Source organism: Pezoporus occidentalis, unplaced genomic scaffold (assembly GCF_034315485.1).
Source record: "Pezoporus occidentalis ecotype Australia unplaced genomic scaffold, CSIRO_AGI_Poc_V1 ctg135, whole genome shotgun sequence".
NCBI classification, from domain to species: domain Eukaryota; kingdom Metazoa; phylum Chordata; class Aves; order Psittaciformes; family Psittacidae; genus Pezoporus; species Pezoporus occidentalis.
In genome coordinates, this window is record NW_026913157.1 from 2,990,280 (window position 1) to 3,016,395 (window position 26,116).

The 26,116-nt window shown below is 35.3% G+C and overlaps 1 long non-coding RNA gene across 1 annotated transcript in view; it reads right to left on the minus strand.

Moving 5' to 3' along the window:
• LOC134158846 (uncharacterized) overlaps positions 1-6,908 on the minus strand; it is a 58,597-nt gene extending 51,689 nt beyond the window's left edge. The window contains exon 1 of the long non-coding RNA XR_009962933.1: positions 6,718-6,908. This is a non-coding gene — a long non-coding RNA (uncharacterized LOC134158846). The remainder of the gene's footprint in view (positions 1-6,717) is intronic.
• Between the last annotated feature and the right edge of the window lie 19,208 nt (positions 6,909-26,116).

The window sequence follows — 26,116 nt, forward strand, 5'->3', positions numbered from 1 at the left end:
AATAATGTATTGCATTTTTCTATGAGATACCACTTAATCTTTTCTATTTACACCCTATTACTTCAACTGCTGCTAGTTGTAAATACAGTGGTTCTAAAGTTTGCCGTCATAGTAAGATTACTCACTACAAAAGCATTACTCTTCAACTAGAATCAAGGGAAAGTTATATTTGTCTGACAAGTGTTTTAAATAGTTCCCGTTTCAGCTTAGCTGCCTGCCAGGCCATAAAACAAGCTGCTTCTACACTGCTCTGCCTGAACCTGTTAAAAAATGAGGCTAATTTAGAAAATCTACACAACACAGAAAATAAAAATTGGAAGCACAAAGAGCTTGGATATGGTGAGTTCCTTCATTGCTCTTTCTTGCTCTGACTTAAAAAAAAAGACATATCTTTATTTGAATTACTGTGCGATGATGGAAAAAAAAGTACCAGGTATTAATTAAACCAACTTTGTAAAAGGACTTGAACACCAAAATAGCTCTGAAGTGTGTTTTGAGATGCCAACAACAGCCTAACATACCCAACTACCTATCAATGTCCATTCCTGTAACACTTCTTGAGAAGTGTTAAAATTAATTTCCTGTTGTTGTTTTGAAGATCAGGCTTACTAAGCAAAAAGATGGTACTTTTAAAATATCAAGGCCCTATTACATTTTCTAAAAATACTGTTTTTTGAGTACTTTCATGCATTTTAACAGTATTATTTCAGAAGCTCATATGAGTTCAGAAGTTTTCAACCTAAAAGTTCTAGTTTACCATTGCTTACACACTGGCGCTGCTCTTAGACAAAAATGTTGGCTTTTAGAAGGAAGGGTCAGTTTTTTTCAAAGCAAGAATGATTTTAAGGTGGATGTTAAGTGAGTTCTTTTCCAGTTTCAGTCAGAATATCACTATGGGGCTCTATTTCAATCCATCTCTCTTGACTATATCAACATTTAGTCTCTTCAACACATTATCCTTGTTTGTAAAAACTGTAATTCTTACGTAATTTGAAATGGGTGCTCACAAAATTACAATTTTTTAGTTGAATCTATTATGTGGACTGGTGACAAAATCTGTACATTTAAAATAAACTTACAGTGCTCTATTCATTTAACACTTTAAGGATACATAACATAGCTTCAAGAGAAAAAGACACTTTATGGCTCTGATTCAGCAAAGCAAATAAACATGTTTAAAACCCTTACTGAATTAGGACTTCAGAAATATTTTTGAATTTTATTTTTGCTCAAATCTCAACTCAGAGACAGAACCATGCCCCCCAGTTTTTGTTGCTTTATTGAGAGAATATTAACCCATCTGCACCATTTGCTCATGAGTTTTGAACATTTCAACTAAGGGAAGGAAAGAAAATTGCCCACTGTGGCACTGTTAGCTTTAGGTTTTCAAATGTTTTTTACCCCCTCTTCCCCTCCTCAGATACGGAAGCCTTTTTTTCCTTATAAAAACACACTTTTACTTGAGTGAATGGAATCCTACCTCTGTTTGTATGATAGAAGCAGAGTAAGTCAATGTTGTCATATTCAGCTTATAAGGATATTCCATTACATTACAAAACGTATTCTGTGAGTATTCCTTACAAAACCTCTAGGGATATTCAATTTTTTCCATACCCAGCTAGATGCATTTAGAAGCCCTCAGAAAACTGTTTCTCTTTGTGATATAACTTCTTTGTAAATATAACATAAAGCAAGCACTCTTACAAAGGACACTGCAGGTATCAACATTACCTCAGGCATAAACATCAAACTGCATGGCTATAGATGGGAAGAGAGTTTTTCAACAGATACACATCCACAGGCAACAAAGGTTATTCAAGAGAGTACTAGATAGTAAACAGTAAAATAAAATCAGTAAAAGCAGAGTAAATACTGTTTCTTCAATCTACTGTTTACACACAGTATATTCCTGAAAACCTAACATTTCAGGAAATACACGAACTCCCAAGGTGAACTGCTGACAAAGCCAGAATCAGGATTTTGCAGTGTTCTGCTCCTTTTGGGAATTAAACACTAGATGGCATATTACACCTGAAACTTGTTCTGAAGCATAGGCAAGCACTGCTGGCACTAGACCACCCTAGTCATTTAAAAAGCTCCTCAAATCAATAAATCAACACTTCCATATCAGCTCCTTCTCTTATTTTTGTAAGATATGCTTCATATCTGTTTTTCATAGGTGGCTGAAGGACACAGAGGTGCTGCAACAGCATTTAATGTACTAAGTCATCTTCTGAAAAGGGCCCTTGAAGAATAGATTTCATACAGTATTCATATTAGTTTCTCTTTAAATTATTACTGAATTAATCTACAACATTAGTTGATGCTAAAATATAGTTCAATATCCACAGGAGAGTCATAAGATTAAGTTACGCTTTTCTTTCACAAATTTTTGCAAAATAATACCACCTTGTTTTAGTTTCATTACTGAGGCATCCCTGTATAAAAAATTATTTTACTTCATCATTCATAGCATCAAATGGAATTACCAGATTTGGAACTTGTAAGTGATAGCAATACAGTGATTTTTCACATAAAATATTAGGAAGACTATAAAGTTGAGCTGCAGTTATCCAGACCTCATTTTTTTTTTATAAGTAATATCAGATCACTTACTAAAAAAATAAACCACATAGCTTGGAAGCTAAGCAAGCATTATTTTCAACTCATGCTTCAATCAAATAACAGAAATACAGAAAGCTATTTCTAAAGATGTGTTTCTTATCTAAGAGAGATTTTATTACACTGGAGCTATTTACATCATGTCCTGATCTTAATTTTATGATTCTAAAAGATTTTATTTTCTTTTAAATCCAACTGCTGGTAGAATTCCTATATATTTTTGTGTGAGATATCCAGTTGTCAAAGGAAGAATTTACACAAAAGTAAAACTAAACCTTCACCCTCTCATGCAGTTTTCACTTCCCAGCTTCCTCACAGTCCTTTGTAGCACAGTTAGATTTCATGATTATGGCAAAAAAAATGACTATAAAGGGGAAATTTGGGATTAAGGATGTGTTAATAATTGGTTTTACTTTTGCATGAGTAGTCCTTTATCATTTTCAAGCTTATCTCGTTCTCCAGACACAACTACTGTGATTGAACAATGCAGATAAGGAAGAGACACAAGGGTACTGCTGAACTAGTATTATACAGAATGGTAACACTGGCCCAACAAACATGAGAGCGATATCCTTTGAAAGCTCAGCAATCATGGACCAATCATGGACAATCATGGAGCCCACTAACATCTACCTTGAACACTGAGACGCTTTACACGCATTTTGTCCCTCACAGAGTTCATACTTCTGTAGACTGTACTTCCCAATCTGCAGTGAGGGACAAAATTCAGATATTTAAATATTTATCTGCATAAGCAAATGCTATGATCAGTCATATCACTTAAATGCGCCAGACATGGACAGTAATAAACATACAGTAAGTCCTTCTGTGCAGTTAATAAGTAACGTCAATTGCATAATTTACTGTATATTTACATAATCTCTCTTTTACCTTCTTCATTGAAGAGCCAAGATTCTACTCCCAAAAATGCAAACTGATTTGTGCAGCTGTACAACCCATGTCACGACTGGACACTGCAAGCATGATTTTTAACAGTAACCTTAGTGAAAACTTTACTGCTCAAGGTTTGGAGCTTTCTAGGCAACCAGTAATTTTTATTCACAAGGCAATTACTAAGTGTGTTTTTAGATCTGTAAATAAATATCTATGATTCATCTAGGTGTATATTTGTGATGAAAGTCTGCACAAAAACTTCAAATTAGACCTGCATTTCATATGCCTTGTAACAGCTTGAAAGCATTTAAGTAGGAATCTAGCTGGCAGAATAATTTTAAGATACACTGATTTCTGAGGTATGAATCCTGTAATAAAACATAAAACAATCTTTGAATAAGAATAAGCACACACTTATTTTAAACTCTACCCCTAAGAATAAAAAAAGAGAGGCTCTCCTTTCAAAGTGGGAGATAAATCAAGATCTTGCAGAGAAATAATTCAGTCAGTGGAAAAGAATTATTATTCTTTTCCTTCATGTAAAGGATGCCTCCATGTAAAGGCAAGAAAATACGAGTTAGGACACAAGACAAAACATAATTTTTTCTGGAAAAGAAATAATTTTACAACTCAATTTCATCTTAACTGAGACCAAAACCTAAAATATTTTAAATGGCAAGCTAATTTCAAGATGGAGAAGTTGCATGGTTGCCATGGCTGCCTTCAAATACCTCGATATGCTTCCCTTTCTTCACCTCGTTACTGCCATATCAGGTGTTTTTCTTAAAATAGTCTAATCTTCTGCTTAATCTCTTAAACTGGTAAAGCCAGGCAACCTTGGGATAAAAATATCTCACTGTTGAACATTTCAATTCAACATTTTACATGTTAAAAACAAGACTGGGAAAAAGTACTTCAACATCTAGTTACTTCACTATGCAAAAATAACTGTGGTTAAACAGTTACAGACTTACAGATTTTCTTAACATGATTTTTCTTCTTTCTGGGTAGATACCCCACCTAGAATAAGACTCTCTAGCTGTGCAACATTATTTTCTCCACTAATGTAAGAAAAAAAGCCCACGGTGCTCTAAGTACAGTTAAGCAACCAACATACTAACCATAGTTATTTTGATTACATCATCTTACAAAGATGTGGGCTCCACAAAGATAGCGTGGTTCAAACTGTATCACTCAAGGAGGTCAAATTGTCAAAAATAGCTTTCCTTCAAACAAAGTAATCAGGCTTTTATTTGTATGTTGAAATTACAGGCAGTTTTGCATTGCAAATAACTTTGTGGTAAACCAAAATTGCAGGCTTTTTTTCCCCCTTCCCAATACACACATGCAAATTTATATCGTCCTTTTGGTAGAAGAAAGTAAGTTTCCTCCATCTTTAAAATAAAGCAATCCTTAAGTAAAATGTGTTAGGAGTCTGAAATGACAAAACTAGCTGGGATCATGTTGTCTAATGATGACCTCTCTCATCACAGTGCTGTGGCTGTAACCAGCATAATCTCTTGAGCTCCACTATTTTTAAAGAAAGGTGCTGGGCTGTACTACACATCAATGGGATTCAGTTTCCAACAGAATTAAACTTTTATTCAGACAGTTTAGTGTATGTCATTGCTTCCCTGTAACCTAAGGAGCAAAATGGAAGTTGTAAAAATGGTCAGCTTCTTTACAAGTAATGGATGCTAACACCTATTAACGAAAGAGCCACGTCCACTGTTGTGTTGTCACAATGTTAGTGTGCTTTTAATAAATTTCCTGTAGAAATTATGCTTTAATTGCAGCATTATGCCCTAGGATTGGACAAATCAAATAATAAGCATTAGGGAGATATATCTCTAATCTTAGTCAGCATCCAGATACATTTGGCTACATATGGCGATAATTACCAGTTGGTGTGGGAAGACTTCATTTTACTTGTGTTATTCTAGTTAGTGATTGCATTAAAAGCAGAAAATCTAAAGATGGAAAGAGTCAAAAGATAATAACATAGCCCTGGACTAATGATATACTCCTGGATTATAAGGACAAGCAGGCTTTGAGCATAACTACTAGTAACTATTCTAGGGTCACTGTAGTATCATACAGTAGCACAACCATACGTGCAAACTTTAAATAGTGAGAAGAACAAAGAACATGAAACCCAACAAACAGATTAGAAAGCCACTCTTTAAAAATTCACTGGAACTGTGTGCTTTGTATTTTACAATTTCAAGATGAGATTTTCAGCCTTCTGTTAGCAATCAAAGTATAATATTATACACAGAGATTTTTAAAGAAGTCAGCAGTTCCCATTCAGGATAGAAAAGGAAGTAGCTACAATAATCAACCAGCAGGTTCCAATCAGTTTATATATTTTTTAAATATCACTGTTTAATTTCAGGTTTTAATATGAATTAAGCTCTTATAAAATCTGATCCTTGGGGCGGTATGGAGAATAGCTACTTGAAAAAAATTTTCCTCTAATATATATTTGTAAAAAAACCCTAGAACCTAGAACCCCTCGGAGCAAGCTGTCATCTAGTCTTTTACTACAACCATATTGCAATGGCTGTACTGCAGTACTATCTTGTTTGCAGTAACAAAAGCCCTACAGATTTGCCAGCGTAAAAGTAGAGATTTGTGGCATGCCAGTTAGGTGCAGTCATTAGCTTTGCATCCTTAATAAGCACTAGGTAGTTAAAGAGCAGGTGGATTTATCCTGACAATACTGATTTCTGTCTTTCATTGTAAAGGGAATATTTCTTTTTAACATCCCAAGTGTATAACTCAGCAAAAAGCAACAGCTGGAATATTGACCATGGCACAACACTGGTTAAGGAGGAAATAAAAGTGTGGTTAAGGAGGAAAATGAAAATGTCCATGCTTGGATTAGAAATCTGTTCACAGTAGTAGAAAGAATATTGTTCAATGAATAAGCCTCACACCCAAAACTGCTTCTTATACATCACCCATTCTTTGCAAAAGAAACTCAAATGAACCTTCATTGCAAAATGCAGTGGAGCCAAAAAGCAGATCTTAGGTGAATATATTTTCAGAAGGTATATGCATGACCATCAGATGAATAATAAGTATTTTGATAAATTGTATAAATTCTTTACCTTTTAGAGGAAAACGATCTTCCCCCTACTCAGTTATAAAGCACTATATATACTGCAAACAAATTAACCCCCAAAAGATAGGACTTACCAAAGAATAAAACCACTTGAAGTACAACCTGAAGCTTCACAAAATGAATACCTGAAAAGCCTTTTGCTATATCACATTCTAGGGATGCTGAGGTCCCAGAGATTTTGCCTAGATGAAAACGTCTCAAACTCGTAGTGTTAGTTCAAACTTCTTACTAATCCTATGCTAAACAATGCAGTTTTAATTTGAACAGATCTCCTCTACCCTGTCTGAATTTATCTTACTCTTCTGAGGAAATAAAGCTAAGCCTGCTATCACTCAAGAGTGCAGTTCATGTAGTTATGAAATTACCAAATACTTCCAGTGTATTTCAATTTCACTTCACAAAAGGTGTTCTCCATTTTTTGCATACATTGCAGACTATATATTTAAAACACATTATACTCCCCCACTAAAGAATTATTTGTTCTCATTCCTTTTCCTAAAATAGATTCATTACTATGGATGTCTAGGAAATTAGAGCACATAGAACTAGAACTTTTAAGTACTCTTTCCTTAATTAAGTTATTCAAGTTAAATTAAAAACTTTCGCATAGGAATTTGCAGAAAGATATTGCTATGGCAACATTAGAGAAGGGAGTTGAATTTTTGGAAAGCTTTGTTATCCAGACTTTTTGCAGTATGACAAGTTAGCAATTCAATTCTGGGTCCCAGTGTTGCTTAACACAATCAAGAATGAGGGATTAAAAGAACTACGTGAGGCACTCTGCTGGACACTGCAGATGTTCACACATTGAATACTGGCTACAAAGAAACTCAAAATCAAAGGTAAACCATTTAAGACTAGAATGAGCAGATTACTAATATCTTTTTTCAAAAGAATGTCAGTGAACTCCCCCAGTACAGAACAGCATGTAATGTCAGGAGAAGAAGGAGACACTGTAAAGTCTGTTGTTCTTTAGATGCCACAAATTTATGGACCAGAACCTACAAAACTACAAGACCAGTGAAGATCAGCAGAGTAAGTCAGATTGACCACCAGTTTATTACAAGTTGAATTTATTAGCAGCAGTGGAGATCTGGGGTCTTTATTCTGCATAGCAAAAATTTTCAAGTAACTCTCTCATAAGGTTTATATCTTTGTAAGGGCCAAAAATGCTCAATGCTACCTTATCCACAGAAAAATGCAAATGAATAAATATACATATTGAATACCAAAAAGAGATTTACTTAGACATATGTCAACTATGCCAGGCTTAACTGAACACCATATGTCATGTAGACATGACTTGCATTAATATGCATATGCAAGTAGAGTGACATTTTGTTTTTATATCAAATTAATATTTGAAAGGATGTTGCAGAAATGATGGAACAAGGGTAAAAATCATATTACTAATTAACTAGCATTTGGCATTCTTATTACTTAAATCTAAAAATATTTTCCTTTTTTATAGGTCTGTATAATATAATCCTTATAAATAGAAGACAAATGTATCAGAAATATTTAGAAATATGTTAATAAAATCCTACCAGATCAAAGCCACCTTAGACTTCATTTGAAATTCCTATGTTTAAAACCACAGACTGGAAAATTCCAGACACATTGAAAGCCAGGCAATCCAATGGCTACTGGTACTGAAAGGAGACTGTAAATTTCTGCTCTTCCATGTACTTTTCAGAAGCTGGCACAGCTGTTGTGGATATAGCCTGTCTCTCCTACAATTTTGGAAACTGGAACCACAGTCTTGCACTTTATTTACTGAATTTTCTCTGTACTTATTCATCATTGAAGGCTATCATTATAGGCTCTCCCTCCTCATGGTTGCATGCCAAAAGGCAGAACTATTTATAAACCTTTGTAGCAGCGGAGATTAAACAGGGATACTAACAGGAATTCAAAGCGTATGTTAACAGTCAGGATCTGCGAATGAACTGCAAATATTGTATATGTTAATCCTAGATGATCATACCCAGCAGAATAAAATGAGCCGCGATTCATTCCTTTCTGTTTTGTTTTTGTTTTTGTTTTTTTAATTTCCAAACAGACACCTAGTTTGAAGAGGATCTTCTTTCCTGATCCTCTCTATGATTTTTTAATCCTAGAAGTCTTCTCTGAGGTGTTTTCATAAGGAGAAGTGTAGTTTAATTTTTTTTCAGTGGTGCTTGTTTTTGAAGCATCAGTGAGTAAACAATGACATGTATTTGCATATCCAGCAACATGGGGAAGAAACCTGAAATATTTATTAATGATGGTATTATAGCTGTGATGACGTAGGGATTAAGACAGAATGATTTTACAGACTAAAAACTGAATGAACAAGAAGATGGTCAGCAAATGGAAAACTGTCACTAAAATACCAAGTCAATCTGGTACATGCTAACTAAAGCGCTACCTAACTCAGACATCTTGCTATTAGTTTTGCCTTGATAAAATGGAGTGATTACCTATCCTTACTGTAGATCTTCCTTTTACTGCTTATTACAATACACGGTTCATAAAGTAATGTAAATGTAAAGTAATAAATCACTCTACAATAATATTTTATTGATGCATAGCTGCGTGTGGGAACACCACCATCATGATCTTTCAGCTTTTTATGGTAGGAAATATTTGGCTTAAAAAGCAATGTGTACTCACAAGTGTTCACAGCTTAACTATTTAATTTCATATATTCTTCTGAAGATCTTACTATAACTGGACTTTGATTTTCTAAGTTCTAAATTTAATTGGAATTTGGAAGATTAATATAGCCCTTGCATGCTAATTGTAACCTGAACTCTTCATTCACAAAATGACCTTTTGCCCCAAAATGCTTTTTTTAGGCAGTCAGCTCAGGAAGTTAAACACCAAAGTAAGTGGGAAATATAACATGGTTTGAGTAGCATATACCCGTTTTTGTGATTACACAGGAAAGTGTGTAATGCAGGAAAGTACAAATGAACATTTCTACACATTTTCTATAAACAAACAGCCTAAAAAAAAAAGAAATAACTATGTAACTATGCAAACTTAATCCTATCACTGGAATTCCAAAAACAGCATAAGGAACATACATTATTTTTTTCTCCATTCCACACAAATTCTCTTGCTAATCTTCCATGATATTTCCATCTACACATGAACTGTCACAGGAATACAGAACATACAAATGTCAGATTCATCAAAATCAGAATGAAGAAGTTCAGAGTAACAAGACTTCTCCATTTTTCAGACCACACTTGATCTCACCAAGTTAGAAACTAAAGTGCTATTATCTGCCTGAAACAGAGTTCTTTATTCCATTTGTATTTCAGATGTGTTGGGTTGATTTAAAGTGTTGCTCTTTTTATATGAACAAAAGCAGTCTTCTTCATTCTTCCTGTTCTATTTAAGTAGTTACCTTTCTTGCTCTGACAACAATAACATAATCTCCTAGCTCACATCTGATGTATGATCTGGCTCATGAACGACAAGATTTATTTTCATATAACTGACTATATTTAATATGTAAATCTAGATGCTAAAAATATTCAGCATTTTTACACTTAACTTTTCTGATAACATCAGTTGAATCTTCTTAGAAATTGAGATAATATTACTTGAATATTTCACATTTTGAAAAAATATTTCCTTTAAATTATTTGCAGTTTTTGAAGAAGAATGTGTTTATTACTATAACTGCAGGTACAGAAAAACCTATTTTTAAGTTTACGATGCATAACATAAACAAATTTAAACACCCATACACTTTAAAAATGCAGCTGAATCAGTACTCTAAGCCTGGGCTTAGAAAGGCTTGTTAAGATACAGCATGATGTCACATATTATGCTCTACAGAAGTGAAATGAATTTAAAAACTAGGATGGAGGTTAAAAACTTCTCTAAAACACAAGGTTATAGAGGCCTCTAGAATTACAATTAACAATAATCATTAAACTTCATTAAAATAAATCCTATAAATTCAAGGTAATGATTAAATACTACATCTAAAGGAAGAATACCAAGTGATTGGACAGGATATTTTAGCACAAAATTAGAGTTAAGTTCTTTCTCTATCTGATCATATCTGCTATGTGCAAGGAAAGACCAACAGATGTGGATTACTGTCATGCTCCTGAAGCTTTAGGTAGCTTGAAGAGATATTCCATAATCCTTTACTCATAGTGATACGCAGATAGACTCCACAACTCATTAAAGTTGTAAAGTAGGTATGCTTTTTATTCAGCGCTGAGACACACGGGGATAATTCCTCAAAGTCATGCGTACCTCAGTGCTGTTTCCCTCTACATTTATTCTCTAAAGTTATATATATTCATAAGGTTGCACAACACGCCTATACATATTCATGTCCTATCCCCGCTTCGTATTATAATGAGTTAGAAGGTCCTTTGCGCCTGCGCAGTGCCCCCTCTGGTCATGGGCAGGGGTCTCAAGATGAAGTAGCTGAGTCTTCCTCCTGTAGGTAGGGGTCTTCAAGATGAAGTAAATGAGTCTTCCTCTTCTTGAACTTTTCACCTTTTAGTCTTCACGTATGGCCTTAGGGTTTGGTCGGGCGTCCCAGCCATAAACCATCTGCTTCTCCCCCTTCAGGCATCTGCTTTTCCTTATCAATAGCTGCTTATCAGTAGAATCAGGCCTCTGCTTTTCCTAGTCAATAGAACCAGGTGTCTGCTTTTCCTTATCAATGGATAGTGCCTTTGTTCTGCTTAGTAGGCATGATAGGTACAGGCAATACTTTTGTTTAAGCAAGCAAGTTCCTCTAACCCCCCTGTACAACCCCCCTGTACAACCCCCCCTGTACATTGGTTAACCCTGTATCAATAGCAGAGATCATCCTAACTCCGGAGTTGCTCACAGAAGCACTCTGTACAAAATAAGGAAAGAAGTTTTGGACAAGACAAGTAAGTAAGGAGGTGGAAAATTGTAAATTCTTGAAAGCTTCAAGCATTATGCCTGCTACTAAATGACTGCACAGTTAAACTTGCTATACCTTTTGTAAAGGGAGGTGATTCTGAAACAAAGCAATATTCAAACAGAATGCTGAAATCAGTCTAAAGAGCTTATGAGCTGTACTCTGTTGATAGGTCCACACTACAGTATTCTACTTCACTAGTATTAATAAAGATACATCCTCCAAATCTTAGCAAGGATTGTTCAACATTTCACCACAGCTTTCCTGCTACTAATAAACAAACTAACTAGATTCATGTTAGCTTGGAGAAGCTTAAAAATACAGCCACATAATAAACCATAAAGTATTCTCTTATAGAGTTTTGATACCTCAATGTACTTTTGAAGACAAAAGCTCAGAATGTAAACCTGTTTTTTTCATATGATACTTAGAGTCAGACCAGATGGTAAAACAGCTTGAAAATCTTGACATACTAAAGCCCTCACTTTCTTACTCATGATTTTTTGTAAAGATTCCACCTAAGATTACCTATAATAAACAGAAGAAGAACCTTCTTCAACCAGCAGTGAATTGGGTATGTTTCTACATAACAGAATACTTAAAAGTCAAAATCAAGATTTCCACTTGAATGTATGTTGTGCATCTTTTTGTTACTGCTAAAGGATATATTGCCTTTATTATTTTCAATTATGTGCATCATCTTAAACAATTTTCTTGGCAAATTGCCACCCCTCATAAAACTTCAAAAAATAAAAAAAAAAAGAAATGGTCACATTCTACTTTCTTAAGGTCATCATTTAAATTGACATTCCTGTTACTATAGAAACAGAGTGGATTTTATCATTCTAATGCATGCAGCATTGTTTTTCTTTCATTCTAGGCACAGGTAGTTAACGGTGCCAGCTGCTGTTGGCACAGACAGACTATTGTCATCTCAGAACAAAGCTGCTGTCTCCTGTTCTATCACTGTGAGCTTTCCTGACCATCAGCAATACAAATGGGAACATTCAGGCAGAAAGAAGAACTGTTCACCAGCCTTCATTCTGTGGCTGAAATACAATTCCCTGTAGGAATTATATTTTCATATGAAATACAAATAAATAAGGCACAGTACAGAGTGCTTCTTCAGCTTATCAGGTCAGGTCATTGCAGAAAAATTGGTTTCTACCTGGCAGTTTACAAAATTTGCATTGTATTAAGAAAAGGTTCAGCTGACATCCTATCCATAGAATCATAGAATCAACTGGAAAGTACAGCTAGATATACAGTTTACAATTAACATCTGTCTCTGTACAACTGCATATTTTAACCTTGATATTATAAACAGATCAACAAGTACTAAGTAAATGCAAATTCTTGATTAGGACCTTTGGCGTAATATCTCACTAAAGCCTTAGAGACAAAATAGCAAGATACGGACTAGTAAACTATGAGGAAAGCTGAAAAGCAGAAAACCAGCTTGACCATTTGGCTTAAAAGGTTGCGATCAACAGTACTAAGTTCAACTAGTGGTCAGCTACAAAAGTCCTTCAAACAAATACCAGGGCCAATACTGTTTAAGGTCTTTATTAGTGATCTGGATAAGTAAGACAGAATGTAACTTGGACAATATATAACCAGGGTGAATGGCTGATAGGCTGGAGGTAACGGCCACTATACAGACATACCTCATCAGGCTGAGGAAATGGGCTTCCAAGGACCTCATGAAGTTTAACAAATGCAAGTACAATGGTAGAGAGTGTGGAATGATTGCACTAGAAGATGCTTTGCAGTAAAGAGAGGACAGTAAGCTGAACAAGAGTTAGCAGTGTGTTCTTGCAGTGAAGAATGACGATTGTGTGCTATGCAAAAGCAGGTTGAGGAAAGTGATTACTTCACTTTGATCGTCACTTTTGAGATCATTGCTGGAGCACTGTGTCCTGGTTTTGGCTACTCCGTATTGAAAGACATGACAGGCTTTAGGAAGCTCAATGGGGACTACCAGGATGATCAAGGGACTGAAGAACATGACATAGAAGGAGAAGCTGGGAGTATGTAATTTAGCCACCATTGAGAAGAGAAGGCTAAGGGGATGCTTCAGATACTCAGTGGCAAGGAATGAAGAAAAAGCAGCCAGACTTTTCTTGGAGGACAAGGGGCAACAGACTCAGCTTGGAACATGAAAAGTTTCAGCCAGATCAAAATACATTTTTTTTTTTTTCGCTAAAGGGTGCAAAAAAATAGAACAATTTTTTTTTTTTTTTCCTGAGAACGTGACAGAATACTGGAACAGTTGCCCAGTAAAGCTGTGCAATGTTCACCTGTGGAGATAATTAGGAGTCTTCTGGATATGATCTAGAGGGTTTGCACAAGATGATTTCCAGCAATCTCTTCCAATCTAAACCATCCTATGATTCTCTGACAATCTGTACAATTTTGGATTGACAGGTGTACCATAAATTCAGATTGACCCAGTAAGGATTTGCCAGAACAAATACAGCCTAAGAAAGCTTTAACTATGTATAACTATGCATGTTTAACTTTTCTAACAGAGGACGCTTGAACACTAAGTCTCACGTAAGACACTGATGTTTTGCCCCCAAAAGTTCTAAGTATCATGTGAAACAACAGCAAACCAAAATCTACTGTAATCTGCTCTCTGACAGGATGACAGAATGTTGTTTTCTTAATAACTTCCTGTTAATTCTCTAAAATGGTTCTTTTCAGGATTATTTGAAGAACAGCAAATCACATGTGAGTGGGTATTATACAGGTGTTGGCATTGTACTGATTTACTTTTACTTCAGATATGTTCTACAATTTGCTGAGCTGCGCAACATGAGTGGAGTGGTTTTTTGTAGTGTACGTTTAATAATGAATAACTATCATAACTGTTGCTTATATTAAAAGTATTGTTATACTTTCACTAAGATTTGTCTTGAGCCATGAAAGATCTACTCCCAATCAGTTATTCTCAGTTGATATTAATTTAGTTATTAATTATGGAAGTTATGGGGAATATTATCTCCTTGTAAGAGATGCAGCTAATGTGTAGTTTAAATATTAATGAGTTTATTCTTTACAAGGATTACTGCAATGCTTAATGTAGATAAGCCAAACAGACAGTTGTTTTTCTTAAAATTAAACTGCTTCACATCAATAGGTTTACAGGTTAAATAAAGCACTATTTTCTGTATTTAGCCTTCCTGGCTTAACACCACGTACATAAAGTGTACAAGGGATCACATTTCCCTCTAAGATACGTCTGTGCAATTTGGTTCCAAAAATCTCCCAGAAATTAATAATATTATATGAAAAGCAACTGGCTTTTCTTGCCAGTTTGCCCAATCTAGAACTGACAAAAATGCTGTAATGAAATAGATCAGTGTATCATCAGTAATAGACATTTATGCAAAGTACTATGAAAAATGAAATGTGACTAGAATTACACTTGAAAATGCTTGTTTAGAGGTCCCATCTGTGAGCACAGCAAATTATAACCGAAAAAAATGTTGATGGCGGTATAATTTCTGAATACCAGTTATGGCATTAGCTGTTTCTGGATAGATAATACATAGTCACTGACTCACATAACTCCTGTACAGTTCATTAATTACTTCTCCTCAGATCCCAAGAGCTGTAACATACAGATTCTTAGTCAAGAGGATGTACATAGCATATCCCTACATCTCTCTGACTACGAAGGTTTTCCCAACTCCTCTGGGATTCCTCACTCTGTTATTTATATATATGTACATATGCACCCTACTTAATTTTGTATTTAGGTCGCATCAGTTATGCACACACAGCAGCACCAAACAGGTCACCATATGTCAAAAAATTCCACTTTTGTCATACATGTACATTCTGAAATGTATTTGTACTACAATAAGCATTTACATTTGTTCAGAAATACAGAAATTACAGTTAAAATTTTAACAAGATATTAGCAACACGATAAGCACAGTCTTTTGGGGAAATATAAGGCTTATGTGTGCTCCACAGTGCACACACACACATACAACTTCCTAGTAAATCTCAGGAAAATATGACAGCCCTATATTTTCTGAAACATTTTCTTTTTTTTTTTTTTTTTGAGGGGGGAGACTGGAAAGATTCTGCTGCAGCCCTATAAACCATATTTAGTAGTAACTTGCTCCCAGGCAAGTACATTTAACACTATGTGAGAGGAAAAACAAGGTTCTAATTCTCACCCATTTGAAAAGAACCCAGTGGAAAGAAAACCAACAGTGTTCTCTGCACATGTGGCTTGCTGCATACAGTTGGAAAGGTCGTGACTACAATTCCTGTTCTTCAGGCCCTGGCACATTTGCTTACAACCTGGCTCATTTGCTCAGTCCAGGCACTGAGCTGTCACTTGGAACAGAGACAAGGTATGATCAGTGAAGTGCATTGGCTGGTGATCTTTTTTTTGTTTGTTTTTTGGTTTGTTTTTTTAGTAAGTGTTTGCTTTTGGACATGCATAGCTAAAATAAATAGACCATAATAGGAAAAGAGTAATTTAGGCATATTTCAGCAATCAACTTGACTCCCATAATACTTATCTATGGATAAATGTTAAATACTTCACCTTCTTTATTAATTCTGCAGCATATCACACTATACTGTTTTAGAAGCTGAGCTTAATCAGAATGCACTGTGTGGCAAAAAGACATGAAAACTAAGCAGGAACAGATAACACACAGCAATCAAAGTACAACAGTACAATTAAGAGTTTGGACAGCAACAGTACATCAGAAATGCCATTCTTTTTCATTGCAAATATCAAGTAGTGAGATCAGTACCTTGTGCTTCACTAGGACTGTAGCTGCATCAGTAACCAGGCAAGCACATATGATTTACAACTATCAATGTAAGAACAGCAGGTAAAGTGCCCTTCCTCCAAAAAGGAGCAAAACTGAAACATGTAAAAACCATCTGTAACATTTCAAGACAAATAATCTATGCAATTACAGGGTTGTTTGGTTTGGTTTGTTTTTTTTGTTTGTTTTTTTTTTTTTTGTGAACTATAAACCATACCAGGCTGAATAAACTCCAAGACAGATCATTTGGAAAACAATGCACTACAAAACACTTCCCATTTTTTAACTACTTATATGGGGTTACAGCTCATTAATTGCAGGGAAAGTAGGTGAGAGAACCTTCCCCTTACAGAGGGTTAACTAAATATGCAACCTCGGAGTGATCATCCTGACATAGGCTGTTGGCTCCTTCCTGCTACGTGGAATATGGCCAAAGAGATGTAGAATTTCAGCCTCAAGTACACCTGTAATTGAAAAAAAAAAATTATTATTTTTACAATAAAACCTTTACTATCAGAATTCACAAAGAACTTAATTACAGCACAGAATTACAGTATTCCTGCATTAGGCATGTTTGTAGAGTTCCTACCCCAAATTTCTGCCCTGTGTGCTTCCTAAAGCCCAGTGAGACATGTTGCCACTAGGACAGACAACATGCAGAAGTTACCAAATAATGAAACAAGGATGCCTGATGGACTGGAGCTGACAGTGTATCAATCAGCCTGAGCATGCAATATTATCTGCCACAATCCTTACAGAGGCTGTAGAGAGAAATCTTTTGCTCACAGAATTAGTGAATGGCGGAGGTTGGAAGAGACCTCTGGAGATCATCTTGTTCGACCCTCCTTCTCATACAGGGTCAACCTATAGCTTGCTGCTCAGGATCATGTTTAGATAGCTTTTGAGCATCTCCATAAATAGAGACTCCACCTCTGGCCAACTTGTTCCAGTGCTCAGTTACTTGCACAGTTAAGAGTCTTTCCTCAGAGGAGAGATGCCCCAGTCTCTTAACCATCTTTGGGGCTGTTTGTTGGACTCCCTCCAGTAGCTTACTCTCTTATTTGCAGTGGGCAGCCCAGAACTGGACACAGTACACCTGGCACGGCCTCACTAGTGCTGAGTATAGGCACTCTGTAATCATTAATTTCTCAACACACATTTCAATGGGAGATAAATAGTCTATACATCCTTCACTCATTTCTATTCTGTAAGTAAATTTCTAGAGCTCACAGTACACTTAATAGAACTTTTTAGACACTAACATGGAATACTTCCAAGCCACTCTCCCTTAGGGTATACATACAGCTATTAGAGAGGGGTTTGAGAGACAGGATATTACTTATTAACAACATTTTAATGTAGGCTGCCTTGTTCAGCAAAGCAGATTTCATTTGGAAAGAAACCCTTCCCCATCAGCTCTTAAAATAATTCAGGTAATATTCTGTCTGATCAGAAGACCAGCCAATTTCCTTCTGACCGCATCCTTCTCTGCTCTGACAGTGAATGCAATGAAATACAAGCCTGCAGGCACATGCTGGAGTAAAAATATTTTTAGATTTTTTAATCCCCTGGCTGGATACAGCCATATTAAAAATAGATAACATTTTATGACTAGAGATAAAACTGAATGAAAGAAGAAAAAATGTCACTGAATAAGAAAGAAGTGTGGCAATGAAGGTATATCATGTACTACAGATAATATAAAGCTAATTGTAAATTCATCATATAAAGCAGAACAGTGTTAAGTATTAAGACAGTATTTCTGGTATACATAACAATATTATTAATCTATAAATACATGCTTACTCTAATTCTGTAATTGAACCATCCTTGAATTTACACAAGGACTTTGTAAAAGTCCTCTATACAAAGTGAGATTTGAAACCTGCAACCCCCATTTTTATAGGTATGTTTTGGGATATAGAGAATATGGAACACTTTTGCATTTAAAAACATTTTAAAAACTCAGTGATGTTTGTACTGACTATGCAATACTTCAGTTTCGTTGGCTAACCCTGCAACATGAAACAGTACTATTTTGGTAGGGGATTCAAAATACAGCTTATTATTATAAATAGTATGACAAGCTGATCTTCCAATCAGGTTTCCACTGTACTAGCACAGTCAGCAAATTAGAATCTTCCTGTCACACTTTCAAATAAGTTTATTTGGCTTTGTATTGAGGCATCAGGATACCTTCCTTTGTTATTGATAAGATTTATATTTTCTTGAAGCGCACTTACGTTTAGTATGGGACTACATACTAGATTGTTTGCTAGATGCAAACAATTCAGTCTTCACTGTGGCATAGTTGGTCAGTCATATGCTGTGAGTTAAGTGAAAATGAAGTGTTCAGTTGTAGTGAACAAGTGATTGCTGGGAAGAACTACTGTGAAAATTGTTCAACTACACACTAAATACTTCAGCAACAGACAAAGAGAAAAAAAATAAACTCAAAACATTAAATCCTGCATTTTAAAATATTACCTCTGATTCATCCCATTTATTCCAAGATTCATTTAGCCAAATATTTCTGCCTGGAGCAGACTGTACACAGGATGGACTGAGGAAAATGAACGTGTTCCAAAAAATGGTTCACAAGATTCATGTTACTTTCAACACAAGTATCAAGCCTTTCTTGTGAAAATGCTTCTTTGACTAGTCCAGAGTCCAAATTTACTGAGCTAATCTGGAAGCTTTCTTTCATTGATAAACCTAAAACTTTTTTTTTGGTATATCTTAATGACATATATTAAAACCCAAGGGCAGAGACAAAGAAAAAGAAAAACCACAAATCAAGTCCCAACCCCTTGCCCACATTCTTCTGATCTGGTCTACATATATCAGTCATCTGTTACAGGAAAGAAGAACTATTGCTTTTACTTCCAACGCCACACTAATAACAAGGTACTTAACTAGACAGTCAGTGGGATGGTAAAAGTACCACTTTTTTTTTTTTTAAAACAAAGCATTCTTTGATTTCTTTCAAAAGAATCTTATTTTGTGGTTTTTTTTTCACAGAAAAAGCTCTTTTCCCAAATGACACGGCAGACATCTGAAACTCAGCTCAACAGGGAGACTGGAAAAGTTCTTAGTGGACAGAGCTCTGGCCAGAGTGTTCTGCAGAATAAACACTAACACTTAGCAATGACTGAATTTAAGGGCTCTGCTCCAAAATCAACACAGAACTCTGGCTCTGTCTGTTGCACAGAAATGGAAAACAGATGAAAAAGGGCTATTGAGGTTGAAACTGTATTAAAGTGGAATATTCATTTCTGTAAAGTAAAGATTGTTAAGCAGTACTGAAGCATCTATTACTGAAGTCACTAGCACCACAGTGTTCAAAACACTTTTAACTCAGTTCTATTTCTGGATACTTCTTTTTCCTGCTTGAAATTTTGAGATTGTTCATAGCTGAAAGAGGAAACTGAAGCCAGCCTTTAAATAACTGTCTATGTAGATGAGAGATGGCTAAATTTTGAAGATAAACATATAAAGCCCATTTGATTACAGAGGGTCAGAATGGCCTGTGTTTGATCAAGTGCTATGCATTCCCCTAAAAAAAACTCTTTAAACTTGTGGAAACTTTCAATATAGTATACAGAATATAAGCATAGTCCTTCACCTCTTATACTTAGCTGCCTTTGCAGAATTCCTCCCTCAAAATGTCTTCTATTAAGACTTCATATGAGCTAAAGAAGCATGTTGGAAGAATCATCCTTGATTCACCACTCTTCCTAACAAACAGGTCTCAGCGTAGCAAAATTATTTGTATCCAATGGTCCCTGCCTAACTCTGACCTCTTCATTTGTTTTCCAAATACTGCTATTTTATCCCTTCTCATATTGTTAGATCATCTGCTACCAATGTCTGCCTGAAGGGAGGTTCATTTTAAAACCCTACCAGTTGTGAGAGACGTAATTGTGTCCATATTCAACACTGGTATAAATCAGCTGGAGTTAGTAAACAGGCACTGGCTCATTCCAGAACTGAATTTGGTACTTTGTGTTTACATTAATTGTTTCACCATTTGCAACAAATGTTTATTTAAAGCTCATTGAGGTAAGAGCTGACACATTGTGCCATTTATATCATCAGTGCCTTTGGCACTCCATCTCAGCAGGTTTTACTTTGAAGAAGTAAAAATAGCTTCATCAGATACAGAAAGAAAATCTTAAAGCTCGCGTTAATCAGCAGCAGTCTGTGAAGAAAACAGCAAAGTAATGAAATCTCCACTTCTGAATAATTTTACTTGGGAAGCAGTGAGATTCCAGCATAAATTAATTCTGAGCATCCAGCTCAGTTTTCAGCTAGAATAAAGCTTTCAAGTACTGAAGCTGAATCCACAGCTTTTCATTGCAAACGCTTTAGGGTAGGATGCAAAAACATTAAAAAAAAAAAACAAACCCAACAAACCAACAACAACAACAAAAATGACAACAAAACAAAACAACCCACAACTTTTTTTTTTATTTTTGTTTTGTTTTAGGCACTAAATGTGTTTTTTTTTTCCTACACAGGAAATTGATTACTTGTACAACATGTTACTGACATAGGGACTTCTAATAACCTAATGTTCTCAATATTCCAAACACAAGTAATCAACGCATTGGAAGGCATAGAGAGATACACTTAGACATTCCCTGCCTTCCCCCAACCTTGATCTAGTGAGCACAGCTGTCAGAACCTACAGCAACAGAGTACTCCTGGGATTACATGTCTGCTTTACCCATAACCACTATGCAGATATGAAAAAAATTTGTAAATTCCAATCTGTTAAAAAAGAATATTAATTAGATTACAAAAGCTATTTATGCTAACATTAAATTCAGTATTATTTAACAAGATGGACAATTAGCACAGTGATGCAATGCTATATGCTCATCAGTGCACTGTAGGCAAGTTTATCATTACCTGCTTTTACAGGTTCTAGAATAACTACAGATTTTTTTATTTTTTTTTATTCTCCCCCTTCTTCCCTCAAATCTCTCAAGAACAAACCAGATTCTAAAGCCTGTATGCACTGCAATAAAGCAAGATTTTACAAAGTCTTCATTAACCTGATCCTAAAGAGTTATTCATAAGCACCCTGTACCAGGAATTTTATTTTGAAAGATTGTTTTATAACTAGTAGAAATTATTTTCATTTATAAAGTATTAAATGTCTGTTAAATTAAAAAAAGAAACAACCAAAAAAAAAAAAGAAAAAGAAAAAAGAACCACCTATTAAGCCAACCCTAAATTGGTTTTGGAATACTTTTGAAGTTTTGGTAGTATTTTATTATTTTGTAAGTATTTTTGTAAATACAAAATACTCCTCTTAAAACTCAACACATTTTAAATGTGCCATTAATGAAAAATGTTTACAGATTTATCTTTCTGAACTACAAAGCAGCTAATGACAATTTTGGAAGATTAAGAAGAGACAAAGGAGTAAGTAGAAACACACAAAAAATAGGTGATGAAGAAAACATCTGTCTAAAGGTGATATACAGACACCTGATTATTTTGATATCATAAATAGATGTGAAACAAGCCATACAATTTTTAACAGATTTTGATCACATACAGAAATAGGGAGGAAAAGGTCATAGTTAAATATACAAAGTATTATTTTATATACAAAGTATTATTTTATCAACAACATGAGTTGGGGTTGGTAGGGGTGTTATTCAATGCAGGAAAGTGATTTAAGTTTTTTGAAAGAACTCTTAATGTGTATTCATACATATCTGATATGAACTATCACCTGTTCACAAAGAAACCAAATGTAAACTAAGAATGCTTATGGAATTTATAGTCTAGCAAAATTTCTGAGTTTTATCTATCAGCAGCCCTGGAGGATTCATGCTGCTGACCTCCTAGGTGTCATTTCCATTACCACAGTAAAATGAAAATATTCCTGGAGAAAACACAGGCCCCAAGGGTATTACAAAACACAGGCTTTTAAGCCAGGTACAAGTCATGTACCAGAAAGGCTTTGTTACTCAGATGACACACATTACTCAGCACAGTTTCAAAAAAATGTACTTCTCTTCATGATCACTGCTGCCTTTAAATGCCATCTACTGAATGTGAGATCAAGTCAGCCACTGAAAAAAAAATGCTAACATCTTTTGGGAAGTTAGCATGCCTTCCTTGGGTTTTCTCAAGTGATTTTTTACAACTGACAGGTATTCACTATCATAACCTTCAACAATTTTTTTTTTTTTTCCCACAGAGAAGACTGAAATCTTTCCTCAAGAGTGTATATAAATAATCTAACATTTGGCATTATGAGTAGCTCTATTCAAGGCAGTGAGACCAGTCATAGAGTAAGGTGGTATTTCTCATAACAAAATAACCCCCCTAAGTATAGCATAGAAAAGTTATTATGTTGAATCTGTATATGGTTTAGAATCCAAATTGAGGGTTTGGTAGCAACTTCATTTACTATTTGGTAAATTTATTAGATAGGTTACTACTTAATACAAAGACAGACATGCTTTTGCTGCTGCATCCCGAAACTTAATCAGAACATTCAAATCTTAATAGTCTAGTAATCCATTTTTGAAAATATGATATTCCACAGCAAAGTTTCGGAACACTGGAATGATCATTTTATTACTTGTTTCCCTGAATTCTACCTGAATCACTCATACTTCATGGAAGTATAATGAAGAGAAAGCACTAAAAGTGCTATTTAAGATATACCATAAAACTGCAGGTCTTTACAAGCTTGGGAGTGGCAGGGAGGAGAAGGAGATACAAGCTAATATTGAGGACAACCTTTTTTCTATCTCAAGTACCCATCACAGAAAATGAGGATCAGGTAAATAGTAACAGGAAGAAATAAAAATTCCGCCCTAGCTTAGAAGCAGGCTTGTTATCAGTGAGCCAAATGTTGCTCCAAGATAATTCCATTTTACCTAATCAGAACTTACAATTTGCTCCAATTTAGGTGACTGAAGTGTTTGTAAACATATTTTTGTAATTTTATTCCACCACTGCATACATCTGTCTTAAAGAAAATGTGTCCTTTAATCCATGAATACAACACATGCTACTCATTCCATTCCTTTGGGTACTTGACCAGTCTTCCAGAGCCCAGCAATATTTAAAAGGTATAGCAGAAATTCCACACCAATTAAAGAGCTGATAAAGCATAAAATTGCTGTGGAAAAATAACTTTACTGTGACCAGCATGAGCTAGAAAATGTCTCCATTATTCTGCTGTATTCTGAGGCAAAAGCCTAAACCTTTAAAATCCCACCTAAGTTTTTAGCAGTGCAACACCTGGAATTATGAGAATTTTCTTTTAGTATGAAAATCATCACTTAAGTTGTAACTTGCGTAGTTCCTAAACCTGTAGCATTTTTGTGAAGTGGGTTTTTTATCTGAAGAAAGACTCACTGTACTTTATCTTCAGACTACAGTTGGTTTCTGCTAGAGGATCTGTGATAAGGGAGTTGGTCAGTCTCTGTGGTAAGGAACGGTTCACCCTAGAGATCAGTAATAATACCACAAATAATTTTAATATATATAACTCCAACACTAAAAAAGGACCATGACAAAGGAATGTAAGTTGTTCCTTACTCATCAGGACTTTGTTTTCAGCTAGGTGAGAAAAGAATTGAAGCTGGAAAGGTTTAAGTTTTATAAAAATACTGTCCTTAGAACAAGTGAACAAGTATTAGAAAATTATTTCCTTAATATAAGCTGTCATTTCATACTGGAAAACCATGTAATTTCTCATTCTTACCAATTAAGGCACTTCCCACTGCATAGAAATCTCTGCATCTCAAATGATTCATCTCCTCAACACTTACCAAATTGCTGAACTAATCCTCATATGCTTTAAAACAGTTTAAAAAAAAACCCTTGCAAAAGTGTGTGTGCAATGTCTCTAAAATGACAACCTCGACTCCAGTCTCCTGTGTACTCAAGAACGATTTTTGCTAACCTGTGGTGGCAGGTAAATAATCTCTATCTCCTCCATCCTTTATTGCAAGAAAAGAATAAAGAGCACAATCCTTTGCTGTGACCTATGCTCAGATACTTTATTCAGAGTTAGAGATGGTTTAAATTCCTTAAGGTATTTTAGAATCTGTTTCAGATACCTGCTCTGTCACAAGAACTCCTCCATTTTCATTTTTTCAGTATCTGCACAAAGATCATCATCTCCCTGCCATTGGCCTGGGTGTATCTTAGAGAATAGAAGAACCATAAGACACCTAAGTTGGCTATGCATCATTTAGACAGAGACAAAAATATGCAAATGCTAAATCCTAGATGAGCTACATCCTTTACTGTAGGCAAAAGGGATTTCTAGGAGTGCTTCCTGACATCCTAGGAGTGCTTACTGGCACAAACCTGGACACTGAATACAGAAAACTAAAGGAGCCATGTTTTTTTTTCCAGGGAACGTTAGAGCATCACATCCCAGATGAACTTTCTGTGTTGCTTAGGGAGACAGACAGAATGCAGGCATTTCAGTGTTATATAGTAACTTTCCAGAAACTCGTCCTACGTGCCATTAGAGTACCTCCATTTTCTTACACTGCTGAAGCAGTCCCAGCAGAAAAAGCCTTGAGTTTTGATAATGAATCTTTTGGTTGTTAGAAAAGCAAAGCATAGAACCTTAAACATACTGACATTGGTGTCGTCACCAATGTTGAAACTGGCTAAAAAAGAAACAATTAATTCACGTGGAACCAAATCTAAAATTATCACATCAAAGGAACTGATCTGAGAGTTAACAGTATATTAAACAGTTGTATTTTCTTCGAAGTTAATTGGAATTACTATCTATAAATAAGCACCTTCTTGAGACTTTCTTCTGAGAAAGACAGCAATTAGAAGCTCACCGATAAATGAATACCATTGGAAAGACAAAACAAACAGCACATAAATCTGAGAAGGACATTGTTTCTGCAACATTAGCATAAGAGATATATTAGTAAGCTTTCATCTGCTTGTCTCAATATTGACAGTCTTCTGCTGTAACTGTTTCAAAACACATAAACCTAGAAGTTGATGGAGTATTAACTGAAAGCTTAATGGTGTAAAACAGAGTGCAGTTTCCTCATTTCTCATTGCTCACCACAGGATGATGACTCGTCTTTCTTCTTGTTTCACAAGCCAAAAGTTCTCTGTTTATTTGTTATGATTTCCCAGGAGATGTAGGAAGACAGAAATTACACTGTCATGACCACAGCTCTCAATGTTTTCTTTGTGACCAGGGCATCTCAGATTTCAGATATTTTTTTTCAGTGCTTGCTAGTGACCCGCATCAGTGCAGTTCAAAGAGAACATAATTATATAAAAGTCACTGCAGAGTCCAAATTAAAGATCTCATAATGGATCTGAATGACAGGTCTATCTATAGCAGAAGGCTTGAACTGCAAGGCTTGTTTCTCCTTAAACTAATGGTAGACTCCTCAGCGGTCTCAATTTCACTCTTTATTGCTTAAATTAGAAGATCAAAATCTATGAGTTAGCAAAGATGTTTTGAACAACATTCATCTCTGAAATTACTCCCTTAATTTGATAAATTAAGAGTAAACATTTTTGCTTAAAAAATACATAAATAAAAAAATCACAGTAATTCTAGTGTTTTATTATGAGAAGCACCAGCTGTTATTACACAAACAGGCAGTAAATGCAGAGTTTGAAAAATAAAGTTTAAGCAATTGCAAGAAACTACGGATTTAAAACAGTCTTGCTAGCTGCTGGCTGCACAGATGTCACAACCCAAAAAATATCACTGGCTTAAGCTAGTAC